This window comes from Dermacentor albipictus, chromosome 4 (genome assembly GCF_038994185.2).
Source record: "Dermacentor albipictus isolate Rhodes 1998 colony chromosome 4, USDA_Dalb.pri_finalv2, whole genome shotgun sequence".
NCBI lineage: Eukaryota > Metazoa > Arthropoda > Arachnida > Ixodida > Ixodidae > Dermacentor > Dermacentor albipictus.
In genome coordinates, this window is record NC_091824.1 from 77197586 (window position 1) to 77211699 (window position 14114).

General features: G+C 47.8%; 1 protein-coding gene across 2 annotated transcripts in view; it reads right to left on the minus strand.

Annotated features, from left to right (window-relative positions):
- The window catches only part of LOC135916462 (tropomodulin-like), a 151351-nt gene that overhangs the window by 112566 nt on the left and 24671 nt on the right, over positions 1-14114 (minus strand). The gene's annotated exons all lie outside the window — the stretch shown is intronic.

Below are 14114 nucleotides of genomic sequence, written 5' to 3' on the forward strand. Positions count from 1 at the left end.
CACGTTCAAAAGGCTAACTTTCTCGGGTCTAAACGCTGAATAAGCGTGGCTTATGCAGAGAAAGCTCGTCAAGATTTTCTGGTAGGTCAATGAAACAGGTACGCGCCAATCGCCAGTATACGGCTCAACCGAAAACCGTCAAGCGCGCTTGCCTGTCTGCGAAAACGAAAACATGGATCACGAGACAAAAGAAACCGCCGGCAAAAGTCTTCATTTCACACTATTAATGACATCATCCCTTTAAGTAGGGGGCCGCGTCGGCCTTGTAACGACGTCTGCAGCCTCAAGCGGGTATATATACAACTATGGATACAATTTTACCAATAACGCCGTCCCTTAGCAGCGAATGACCGCTTTGGCATGTAAAGCACGCGTAATGGCTCGTCTTTCGTGATCGCGCTGTCACTGGCATCTTCCACGGAGGAACGCTGCCGTGAAGCAGAAGACATACTGTCGTCATTAGACAGGCTCGCAGAGGTCACAACGCCGGCGTCCGCCGCATTACGAAACGAAGCAGAAGGCAGTTTCATCAACACGTCGTGGCACTGAAAAAGGACCCATAAGACAGTCTCGCAAACTTACTTCTCACCGTTCTCTTTGGAATAGGTCTGATTAGATGCAACTCGTCCTTCATACAGCGCGATACTCGTGAACTCTGCTCCTCGGCGTCATGCTAGCGTGGAGCAATGTTTACAGTGCCGAGCTCTGCGTGTCGAAATAAATGATGTAGTGTATTCGCCTCCGCTCTGTTGCAGGCGAGACCGTTGGATTGCACGTCCGTCGCTTCAAGTAGCGCGAAGTTACGGCAGTGGGTGCAAGTGCCTTGAGCTACAGAGGGGGGGCATTGTTGGATGCCGCACGATTACGAAACGTTCTTCCATTTTTTTTCTATGTTGACGACTAATTTTTTTTTATGACGTGCAACACGCCGAGAGGCGAAATTTCACGCTTCAGATTTTACGATACAGTGCGTTATGCGGTCTGTTCTGAGCTCTCCTTAGCGGTATTTATGTCGCCTGACTTGAAGTATGATCTTTTCATTCTTGCAACTTTTTTTTTGTTCAGTGCCAGCTTGCTCTTTCATATTCAGTGTGTACCAACTCTATCTAAAATGGAGCAGCCGGTGCAGCTTAAAGGCGCCAATATTTCCTGAATGTAATGCAATACCAAAACAAAACACGTTTGAGTCTGTAGTAAGAATCAAAATAGATGAATTCATGGTAAGTGGCCAAGGCTTGCGAGGGGAGTAAACGCACCAATCTTTAACGGCAACATAGTCGGAGACTTCCTTTCGCTATATACATAGAGGGCATCCCTACGGCTTAAGCAGATACGTTCTAACTGGAGTATACTGTGCTCTCCTGAAACACTTTTCATGTCCTAAAGATTGAAGACAAGTGCACAAAGGTAAAAAATTATTAAACTGTCGTATTCTATGTAGAAGAAAGAAAGAAAAAAAAAACTCTTTGCGTACGCTGTGCCTAGACGTAATCTGTGTATTACTGTTTCGGGAGAACGTTTAACCGTCGTTAGATTAGTGATATAGCTATACGTTTAACCAACTAGCCCTACGAAAGGTGCTCGACAGCTTTCCAGAAGAAGGCAGTTCTCCCGGCACCGTGCGACCTCGTTCAAAACCTGACCCGACCTGCGACCACCAGCTTACACGTGATCTCGAGAGAACAATAACAATGCAACAGCGAGCTCCGCTTGCTGCCCCCGTGGCGATTGCGCGCCAGCGCATCCCACGCTTGCACGCGGGCCGCATCACCGCGGCCCGACGTCGGCCAAGGCGGGCGTCCGCATTGCTCGCTCGTCGTGTTTCCTCGGGGGGCGACCAGCGTCGGTGCCGCATCCTTGGAAGGTCGCGGCTGCCTCGCCTCGCTGCCCGCTGCACCGCGGAATGCGCGCAACGCAAACTCAGCAGCAGTGCGCGCTGCGCGTGGAGACGACGACGGGGAGGGTGGGCACCGCCGACACGCTGCCAGCGAAGCAAGGTCGGGCCGGGGAGGGGGCGCGAGACAACCCCCTCTATTTTTGCGCCTCCGGCTGTTGCTGCTGCGGCCGCTGCTGCTGACGGCTCGGCGGGCCCCTGGCTCGGGCCGGTAGTCGCAGCAGAACTCCCTCCCCCCCTCCCCTCCCCGTCCCGAAGCAAAGTTTTCTCACAGAGATTTACAGCTCGCCTCGTATTCTCAGCTTCGGTGCGTTTTCTCTCAAACTGCCCCTCTTGGTTCCGCTCGAAGGGGTGTCACTACAACGCTCCCATAGAACAAGGGCGAGCGGTTGGGCCGTCCGAAGCCGTGTTCCTGTCCCCCTCCCCCACAACCCCCTCCCCCCTCCCAGATTCGAGTGCGTGACTCACGTCCACAACCGATGTAACGGCCGGGGACACAACCGGCAGCCCAGCGGCGCGACACCGCAGGCTCCCACGCTCAGAGCCTTCGCTGTTTCGTATATAGCCCCGCCGCCTCCCCCGCAGTAGCGAGTAGTACCTGGTGATGTCCCGGGCCGTTTTACCAAGCTGCGGCGTCTAAGCGACATACAAAGGGTGTGCGTGGTGGCGTTCACAGTGGTAACGCTCGTAAGGACTGTTATGAAACGCTTAGGTAACTTCTCTCCGGTCTTGCAGCCCCTCTTCAGCCGTGCTAAAGACATCTCCTCGCCACTGCACAGACATATTACTCAGCAGGAAATCCCGACTTTCATAAGCATTCTTTTTATTCCGCTCATGTGTTAATGACAATGTGATTGAGAGAGTTTGACTACCTCAGTGGCAGAAAGGTAACAAAGGTGAGCGGATCACGTGTTACATATGTTTATGAGCACGACCAGGAATAAACCCGTGTGGCGCATCCTAAGGTAAAGAACTTAAGCATGTGCTAATGCAACATTATAATGCATCATTATCTGTTTAGCTTCCACGTCGATGCTGTCAGACCTACACTTCTATATATTACCTCGAGCCTTCATTTCAGGTAGAGTGTATGTATTCTAGGCCATTAGAGCAACGAGCCATGTCGTGCGTATAACCTACTAAATTATGTTTTGATATTTTATAGCCAGCTTACAGTTTAGTGCAAGCGCGCTGAGAGTGCGCATTATAACGATATTTTAGCTGCCTAGATTTTTCAATAAGGCAAAATAAGTCTAACAACGGCGCACTCTGACAATACACACAAGCGGAGGACATTCCTGTAATGTGCTTCCTTTCTTCTAAGAGCAAGGATTCTTGTCTTCTAATTTTATATGCTAATAATTTCAATGTGCGTCTCCAGGAATGTAGTCAATGCAAAAGAAGTAATAGCAGGTATAGTTATTTCTAATTGAGCGTTTTTACTTACTATGCAGACGAAGAGTAACAGGTTCATGTATTGTGGTATGAGTTTTTTTGTTTGTTATGTGAAAGAAAAATCGAGTGGCAGTTCTTGTGTATTTAGATCTTGTAATGTCCAAATAGACTTCCCTTTGTTGAACCCATTAATATCCTTCCCAGAAAACTGCACAGCCACCGTGGAGTCTGGCTACATGTTTCTTCAACCGTTTCACTTTTTAGACCACTCGAAAAACTGTGATGGATTCCAGTTAAAAGAGTAATGAGAATCATTACTGCACTTTCCAATAGCCGGGTAGGCACGCTTCTAGCGTCGGTTGGGGTTTCTTCAACAAAGAAAGCAGAAAAATTACGTGTCCAATGATGGGATCGAACCTTGACCCCCCAACACAACAGCCCAATGCTCTAACCATTTAGGCCACAACTCCCTTTTTTTCTTCATTGCCTGACTTGCGTTACATTAAACAGCGAACAAAAAAAAGTTTTAGCAATGAAACAACGTCAGCCAAGCGCAGGCTGATCTTTGGGACTAACCTTTTTTTTGGCGTACACTGAAGTCTTTCTACTTTCTGGAGCCAGTCGGGTACTGGGCTCCTCAGCTTGTTGAATTCAATACACTTCATAATGACTTCGCAAGAGTAATCGTAAACAAGGAAAAAAATCACATACAAATGCACATGTTGTAATCTACGTCAATCGAACCTTCCTTGAAGCGGTTCATAAATGCTATACAACTGATCATTTGCAACTGGACGTTTTGCAGCGTAGGGATTACGTGCCTGTCAGGTATTACAGCAAGACGCGGAGAACCCCAACACGTGAACCACGTGACCGCTCATAACGCAATCTCCGGGATCGGCCCACTTTGATATGACACTCTATCCAGTGTCGGCCCTCCAAGTAAAGCGTGCGAATCCTGGAAATAATGCAGTTTACTATTGCACTATACTGCCGACCAATCCTGGATATAGTGCAATATACTATTGGTCCATCCTGGAATAAATTGCACCATACTATCGACCAGACCTGGAGATTGTGGAATATACTACCAGCCGATTCTGGAGATAGCATAATATATTATCGGCCGACCTTGAATATAGTACAATATACAATCAGGCTATCCTGGAGCTAGGTATACTGTCGCCCAATTCTGGAGTAAATTGCACTATAATATCCGCCGATTCTGAAGATATTGCAATACACTATCGGCCGACCTTGGAGATAGTGGCCGATGCCGGAGATAGTGCAGTGTACTACCGGCCGATTCTGGAGATAATGGTCAGTTATGAAGTTAGTGCAATATACTATCCGCCAATCCTGGAGTAAATTGCACTGTACTGTCGACCAGTCCTGGAGACAGTGCAATATATACTAACGGCCGATTATGGAGATAGCGCAATATACTATCGGCCGACCTCGAAGGTATTGCAATATACAATCAGCCTATCCTGGAGATAGTGAGGTATACTATCGGCCAATTCTGGAGGCATCCCCGGAAATATTGCCCCGCGACTGGCCGTTCGAGGCATCTTGCGTGTATTCGCGGGCTTTTCTCATGCTTGGAAAAACGCTTTTATGTAGCCCGTATGGAGCAGCAGAAAGCTGCATCGGGAGTTTTTCATGTTGCCCTACAATTTTCTCGTTGACGTTTTTCATCTAACTATACTATTTTAGAAATTGATTAATTAAGACTAATAATGTAATTAGGCAGAATGCAGAAAATAATCTGAGTATCTCCGAGCGATGGAAAACAACATTACCTTTGCTCTGTCCAGCTACTCGGTATTTGCATGCTTTTAACGTTCAGCTCAAGCTAAGTGGGACACCCGGTATAGTAAGCGACCGGGCCTTCTCGCTGTATTCTGTAAAGCTCCAGCAGTTAGGCCACAATAGCACGCATACTTCTCCCGCGCCAACGGCAACTACTCTTTGAGATGATTAGCGATTGCGTCACGTTAAATGGCACGAGTGACAGCACGCGCGCGCGCATACAATTTCCATTCGGCCACAGACTCACCATTGTTTATCGCTTGTATCCCGTCGCATAGCAACGAGTTGCTTCTAATAGCGAGACCGTGCCAGTTTGTCGCATTCTACTCTTGTGGCAGCCAGCGCTTTGACCCGCAGTGCTAAACTGCACCTAGCCCATGAGAACGCTGACGTCCCGGAAGTACCGCGAAAGTCTCAGGCCTGGCTGGTACGACCCGTCCGCATTTATACATGCGCGCTGCAAATGAATCGGGCTATGTGAACGTACTTCAGGCAGCCGGATTGGCTCGGCCTGACTCGACGTTCGCTCAACGCGACCCGATGGTGTTTTCTTGAACTCGACAGGCCGACGGCGGCCCGACAAGCCGACTTGACCCACTTCTGTCGGGTTCGCGACAGTGCCCTTATACATAGTCTGTGGCTTATTCGGGAATTCACCGGGAGAGCGCATCTGGAAAAAGTCAATGACGCATGTACATAAAAGCGGCCAACCGCAAGCGTCGTCAAATGACGTCATTCCATTTGACGACCGCCGCCAACGCATGTTGCTATCGCCGCCGCCGAGTTGCACTTTTGTTTAGAGGGTGCAAAGTTCATAAAGGATTTTTTAAAAAGTTTGTTGTCTGCCTGTGCGCCGTCGCACGTACATGAGAGTATCATTTACTTTCTTTCGACCACCTATCCGTACCGCTGCCTTTCTGCATCTTAATGTCACATTCATTATTTTGATATGTGGTATGTGCTATATACAAAGGAATACAGCCTGAACTAAATTAGCTGCAACACGCTAGTAGCGGCTGGGGAGCCGTATACTGCCACGAGCGACGGTTGTTTCACCGGTGATTTGTTTTCGCACCTGCTAAACTTAGCAAGGCACTTAGCTCGCCAAGTGAAGGCTCCCTTGCCAGCCGAGTGATTCGACCGGGATATGCCGGGGGCAACCTCCTGGAGTCATGTTTGTAAACAAGAAAATGGTCCTAGTGGACGCATTAACGAAACAAGATGGAGGTTACGCTTCGTTATGTGTCGCCCAGTGCACCTCGTAACAGTATACAACACTTCGGAAACTATCAAACCGATCTCTCGCCTCCCCATCTTTCATCCCCCCCCCCTATCCCGCTCCCATGTGTAGGGTAGCAAACCGGTGAGCTAAACTGGTTAACCTCCCTGCCTTTCCTTCTACAATTTTTCCTTCCTTCCTTCCTTCCTCCAACCTGAATGTGAGCATGAAAGTAGCTGGTATTAGGAGATAGTACATAGAGGTTAAATAAAATTGTTGCCTTCTGGCTGTGCTTCATTTCTTCGTTTCGTTTTCCATTCGATGCTCAAGCATAAGAATTCAGTTTAAGATGAGCTTTATATTTGAGTTCGGAGCCCGGAGAACTAGCTAGGAGACTCTGTAGGCGCGCTACAAGTATCCCACTTACTTGCTCCGCGGCGGCGCAAGAGCATTACGCCCCCGTGCCGTCCTTGGACTCAGCTCGCAGGGCCGGACGGCGTTGCGGCCGCTTAATGCCCTCATTGTTTGTAGGCAGTCCAGCACTTGTGCATTAGTGGTGACCGCAACCTGACGACCGCTTTTCTTTCGTACGCCTTCTGATGGTGATTTAGCTAGGCGACCCAGTTCGTGCCTTAAGAGCATTCGACGGCTATGTCCTTGCTCCCTCCGATGAACTGCAGCTGTAAGAAGGTACTGTCGGCGCCAAGTTGCATTATACATCTTCCTATCGAGGTGGAAACGAAAGTGAACAGAACACGGCATGCCCAGATACCGTGGTCGAATTCGGATACCGTAGTCGGGAATAGAACCCTTGAATTTGTGTTCACTCACGGGACGTCAGAACCACGGAAAGCCACCATCGCGGTGCCACTGTAACACTCTTACAAAGCTATTTCGTCATCGATAATGCTTGCAGTCAAAGTTATCAAAGACCTGAAAGGATTTTTTTTTATATAAAGTGGCAGGGTGCTGTTGTTCCTTCCCTAATACCTTATGGCGTCTATTCGAACGTATCACTAACATACGTTTTCGCAGAAGGAATTGCGATCAAACAATTTTTTCGAATGCAGGACTCGATTCGGGGACCGGGACGTTTGAGCTGCTATCAAGATCATCATTTTTATCGTCGTCCTATCATTGTCGTCATCATTACCGGGCTATTGTCTTAGATACAGATGTCACTGCCATAGGTGACTTTTAGGGATTTCGTTTTCACAGTTTCTTTTCGCTGCTCCGGGACTGCCGAAACTCTTCTCGCATCAAAGGATGAGGCCATATTCGCGTTTTTTCTATGTCCTAAAGCAGTTTAATTATGGCAAGGACCTAGAATTCGCACTTTTTCTGATGTACCTTAAATTCACGCTCAATTGGTGCCGCGAACAGTTCGCATTTGTGTAGAGATATGCGCTTAGTCCTTCTACTTTTTCTGACTTAGCGCTTGCTAATTATTCCGAAACTTATGATTCAAACGAAGACGTGAATATCCCACCCACAACGTTATCGACGTTCACCAGTATGTTTTTTACGCGTGCTGTCACTACTATGACACGCACTACACGTGTTAATGAGGTACCAGTTGCAGACAGGCAAGCCGAATGTGCACTACGGTCATTATTGAACGGTGTCTATCACTGGCACAAAAAGTGATTCGTGCACTAGTGCAGTACTTGAAGTGCATCGTTTTGAGAGACCGCTTATGTGCCCCTGTGCATCTCCCACATGCACTCACTGCTAACTCTCTTCCTCTTTCTATTCCTCCTTTCCCTCACTCCCAGTGTAGGGTAGCAAATGTGACGCTCGTCTGGTTGACTTCCCTGCCTTTCCTCTCCTTGCTTTCTCTCTCTCTTTTCCATAAGCTAGCATAGTTTTGTGCACAGATGTAAAGTAGCGTAACAAATCGTCAGCACCGAAGACGGTGTGTATTCCTTGAGCTACTGTCTGTGCAAAGAGCGACACATTCATGCATGTATTAGAGTGCAGCTCTTAGACACCCGTTCCTGCGGCGAGCGGCGGCGGCTTCGGTGTAACCGAGCGAACGAGAACAGCGAAAGATGAAAGCGAACGCGGAGCGCAGTGGTGAGGAAGAAAGGTGCGAGGAGGAAAGCGCAAAGAAGCGCGCAGCGGAACCGTGAGGCGGAAAGCCGAAGAGGCTATGGCGAAAGCGTGAGAAGAAAAGCGTAGTGCGGCGACGATGGCTACGAGATGGCGCCAGAGTAGCGTGCGTCATCTGGGAGGTCTGTCGGTGGCCGCTGCTGTGAATCCCACCCACGTCTGTCACCCACGTGCTGGCTCTCGTGGCCTCGAGATTGACGAAGCAGTTGCGCCGGACTTCGCTCCATTTGCAACCTGCCGTAGGACGCACGTTGTCCACGCCAGCCAATATATTGTGAAATGAAAACAAGTATATAGCTGTGCTCAAATTTCGCATTAGGGAGTATCGTAATCATCGGTTACCTTTTTTTTAATATCGCGCCTGTGTTGTGCTCACCCTGATGGTTTTGTACTTTTTCTCTCCCTGCACATTTTATGCTCCCTTAGCTACCCTCCAACAATGCAGAGTAGAAAATTGGATATTGTCGTCTGGTCGACCTCCCCTGCCCGGCCGCGCCAATCGAAGGCCTGCACCGAATTCTGTGCTGCACCGGGCACACCAGGTTCGCCACATCAGGAGGGGGAGGGGAGGGCGATGGCACCCGTCTCCAGTTCATACCGCTGAGCGCCATCTCCGTAAGCGGTCACGACTCGGACTAGAGTCGTCATACAGTAGAGTAGTCTTCTCTATCATTTCAACTCGCCATTCGTACACGTCAGATGAACGCACACGAGGAGACACAAATGAAGGCTTATTGCATGCGGACGTGTCTTTCTCTTCGGGCCAGCGATAGAAAGAAATGCGCGAAGACCCATATATGTGTCAAAAAAAAAAGAAAAGAAAGGTAGGCGCTCTTGGTTAGCCGTTGTCGCTGAGCTTCAATGTATGATTTCTGGAGGAATATAGGGCGACGCAATTATTATGGCCATCATGGAAATCATAGCTATAGTGCACTTATTTTCCAACCATTTGGTTATGCTTCGCTTGGAAAGTACAACACAGCTTTATTTTCCTCAAGATTACTGTTTGTTCAATGTGTGCTCCTTAGTGCTTATTCAGAATTGTTGAGAATCTGACGTTCACAGCTGTAAATTAACAGCTGTGTTCACAGAAGTTCACAGCCATGTAAATATCAATACCTGAATGAACACAAGGATGCATAAATCACCTCAGTGGTGCCTTAGCAAGTGTTGCTTCCCTCTGCCCAACCCTGTAGACAGCGTGTTTGGATCCTGGCCGCGGCGGCCGCATTGCGCATAGGGTCAGTGCAAAAAAAAAAACCTCTCATTTACTTCGCCGCTTTAGAAGTTAAGGATACCTTTGGGATCAGAATTCATTCTGAATCACTGCACTGACAGCGTCATTTCATTGCATTCGTGTTGCTACGAATAACGATGATTGGCCCTAATACTTTGCGCTCGGATAGACCCACTCAGCACATTCCCTAGACTGTAACGTTGCTGCTGGCTGAAAAATCGTGGCTCTCAGATTTTTTTGAACACGACAACACGGCTGATTTCATACCGAAGTTATGCTGGCCCGACTGAACAAGCGCCTGTAAATTGCCTGCTAGTCTCTTAACAAGCGGCGAATGCTTGCGTTGGCGAAGTTGAACATTGAACAATAAACACAAACCCAAGTCTCGCGAAATGTGTGTACACTGCTGCCTAGTTTTTTTTTTCTTTTAATGACGCGTTTTATGGGGGCTAAAAGAGAGCTCGCAAAGTGCGTTTTATGTCCTGCGCGATTGTGGCAACATTTTTGTCGCGCAGTGGATCAAATGGCTCCGTGAGCAGCGAATCGGATAGTCCGTAAAGGCAGTATACGCTTTCATTTCGCTCGAAATTTCTGCGAGAATCGACTTTGAGTAGGGTACTGAAAGTGCGCCCACGTCTGCTTGACGAGGGTATAGAAAATGCACGGCGGAGGCGGACACGTCACACAAAAGAAGCTGGAGGTGCGGGCACGCAATCCGATCTCGTAAAACAGGTTTCTTTGGCTGTCTGCGCTGAGAGGTGCCTCGCGTTTGCATCGTCGCGTGTTCGTGTCGACAGACGCTGACAAAAAAAAAAAAAAAAGATACGGAGACAGCAGCAACAACCGAAAGAGCCAAGCAGGCGAGCCTCCTCGCGTCTGAAGGCGCTATTTCGGAGCCCCGCAGATAAACTTTTACTGCCGCAATTTATAGAAGCTCCGTTCAGGCGCGTCCGGTTCCGCCGCGGTCCCCGCCTTTGTTTAGACACAGACCTGTTCTCTCGTTGCCGACGGATTGGACGCATGTCTGGAGGCGAGACGCAACAATTCATTGGGTCGTTGTTGGAAAGCGGTGATCAATCGCTGCATCTTGTTACAACTAGCCACAGGTAATTGGACAAGCTGAAGTGGAAGTTTAGAGAGAGAGTTGCTCCGGCCAGTAGCGCCTGCTCGAACTTCTTTTTTTGAAACTCTGGCAGCCGTCATCCTGAACGCGAGGCTGTTAGTAAATCAGCTTTGTTATCGTAACCAACCACCACTTTGAGTCTAATTGCACACATATACGCATAAAAAGGAATACGGTGCCGTTCGGTTCAACAAGAGCGTGCGTTAAGCTTTAACCAAATTCAAAAAAAAATATTTTGAATAGTATACAGTACAGATTGTCAGCGCCAAGCTGGCACCTAATGAAATCGTAATGAAATAGAACGTAATAACACGGCAAGCCGGGCGAGTTGGTGATTGAACATGTTGCTATGGGTAAGCAGCGCAACCCGGACGAAAGACGAAAGTCTTTCGTCCGGGTTGCGCTGCCCACTTATAGGAGAATGTAATAAGATAGAGGGCCAGTAGTTTAGAACCTGCAAATTGCTTCCAGGATCAGACTGACCTGAGTAAAACACTAGTAAGCAAGTAAAGATAAAAATAAAATAAAACAGAAACAATATGTAGCGAACCACTACACTAGCCGTGCTTAAGCCAACAATTGCCAAATGCACTGTTCCCTCGTGCCAAACGACTTGCAGTAGACGTACCGGCACAAACACTAAAGCGTTCATGGCGCTTTCTTGTTACCTACCCAGTCACTCATATTGAACCGCGACGCACACGATAACGCCGCACTTATTCAGATAAAAGGACACTGCGAACCTGTCGAATCCAGCGTATATCGACGCCAAAGAGGCGCCACAGCACTGTTGCGGCACGGCAGATTTACGACCGCGTGATCTGCTCTCAAGCGTGCAACCACCGTCTTGCGATATCATACTGGTTTTCAGTTTTCGTCCACTGCAGCCAGACAAGCCAAACAAAAGCAACCCCTCCACTTAGAAAAGAAAAAGGAACGTGATTTGGCATTCGATATTCCACCTGCAAGTGGCGATGATCCAATGACGTTATAAGAACAAACAGCAGAGAAAAACAAAAGCCGAAATAAAATGCCTGCCCCAGCAGTTCCCTACAGGAAGACAAACACGCATACACGATTGCGAAATTGTAGAAAATTCAGATAGTTTCAAGGCATTTGATATTTTGTAACCATGCAGGAAACTGGAGACCAGAAATAAGTTACCAGGCGCGTTACAAGGCGCACTTTTGATCGGGAACAAGCCTGATCGGGATCAAATTTCTTGATAGCGATGAGCTCCCGTGAGCAAGATGCGGAAAGAATCCAATCGTGGTCAAAAATCTTAATTCCAATAGGGCTCGATGGCAACTGATAGTGCACCTTGAGACATCGGTATTAGAGACCCGACACTCAACATAGTGATCCGTTGAAAAAAAATTATGAGGTTTTACGTGCCAAAAGCATTTTCTGATTATGAGGCACGCCGTAGTGGAGGACTCCGGAAATTTCGACCCCCTGGGGTTCTTTAACGTGCACCTAAATCTAAGTACATGGGTGTTTTCGCATTCCGACCCCATCGAAATGCCGCCGCCGTGGCCGGGATTCGATCCCGCGACCTCGTGCTCAGCAGCCCAACACTGTAGCCACTGAGCAACCACGGCGGGTAGTGATTTGTTGAAGGCCGCGTAAGAAAATGAAGGTGCGAACACGGATTGTAGGCAAAGCAAAACGTGTGATCGAAGAGCCAGATGCGCACAACACTACGTGGCAAGGGCGATCAGCATAAAAGAGCGGGGCTTGTTGGTAAAAAAAAAGTGAAAAAAAAAGAGAAGTGATCGAAAAGCAACCAAAAATATTTGTAATAAGGGGCAATAGCAGCTACAAAAAAAAAAAGAACGGACGTGAAGACTAAATATGGTGCTAGTAATGACTACAACGTGGATGCGCGCCAGTTTCTGAGATTTGTAATCTCTGTCATGCAGGCCGATGGACGGCGTGCTTACATATTCCACGTACGTTATCGTAATGCATACTTGAGATAGCGCAGCTGCGCGCTGCTTGCGATACATTTCATATCATAATTTAGTCAGCAGCGTCTGCGTTAGCGGGCGTATGAGGTGTGGATGGTTATCATTGTTCATCAGATAAAAGAGAGATACACTATTAACTAACCTATCCAATCTGCATGTCTCCGCATTTTTTTCCGTCAGCGACAGCGACGAAGAGATAAGATACCTCATGAAGTGGGAATTGCGCATTTTGTGTTCACAGACCATTGTACTTTTTATCCCATGTTTAGACTCCCTCGTTGACTTGCTCTTTTTTTTTTCTCCTAATGCATACGCATGCATCGGCCTCGGTGAGCAGAATTTGTGCCGATAATCTTTTTTTTTTCTGATAATTCTCGTCAAGTGGTGGCGCGAGCGCTCTGTCACCGTCGATTGCTTGTCTTATCACGCCTAAAGCTTCTTTTCCACCGCTGTATATTTCACGCGAGAGCTGGGAGCAGACGACGACGACATGAGGAGCTTGTGAAGTGTTCTCTCAGTACTTTCTATTGTCCTGTTTCCCGGGCTACTTCCAATGTCCTCATTGTAGTCGCGGCGAAGGACAGCTAAGAGGACAGTGCGCTGCACTCAAAAGCCATAGAATTCAACATTGATCGAGAGGTGCCAGTACTAAAGAGACAAAGCTACGCGAGAAACATGGTTGCCTGAGAAAAAGAAAAAAAAAACGTATAAGCTAATGAAATAGTTTTTTGGAAAGGTCGTCGGACCTTTCGAAATACAGCACTAAATCGGTATATTTAAAAAAAAAAAGAATAGTTCATGTTACGGTCCACTTTGAATGGTTCTGTACAGGTAAGTAAGAAGACGGAAGTTGCAAATGCAACCAATGCTGTCCAAACAACTAAATTTAAAAGTTTCTGGCGGTTTGCAGCGCAGTGCGAAACGGTCGCACAGCGGGTGATTTTAAACAGGAACAAGAACGATTGCCGAGGCGTTTATCATGGTGACCACCACTGAAGAACATGAGGTTTCAATTTGTTTCTTACGACGGTCCGAAAATTGCACCACAAATGCGCGTCCCAGAGGTTATATTCTGTTTAAGCAGGAGTCGCACAAGCAGCTGCGTTTTCATCAACTTCGTCCACCACTTGCCACGGCCTCGCCCCTTCCCTAATCTCAGTGACCGTTCCCGCGCTTTAGTTACAGCATTTCAGAGCTGCTAACTTAAACATCATGGAGAAGGCGAATGATTATGCAAAAAAGAATTGATCCTTACCAACTACCTCAGCTTTGAGTCGTTCGAAGGCGAATGACTTTTCAACAGTATACCTCCTAACTAAATACGCGCAACATCGTGAGCGACCGGCTTCCTG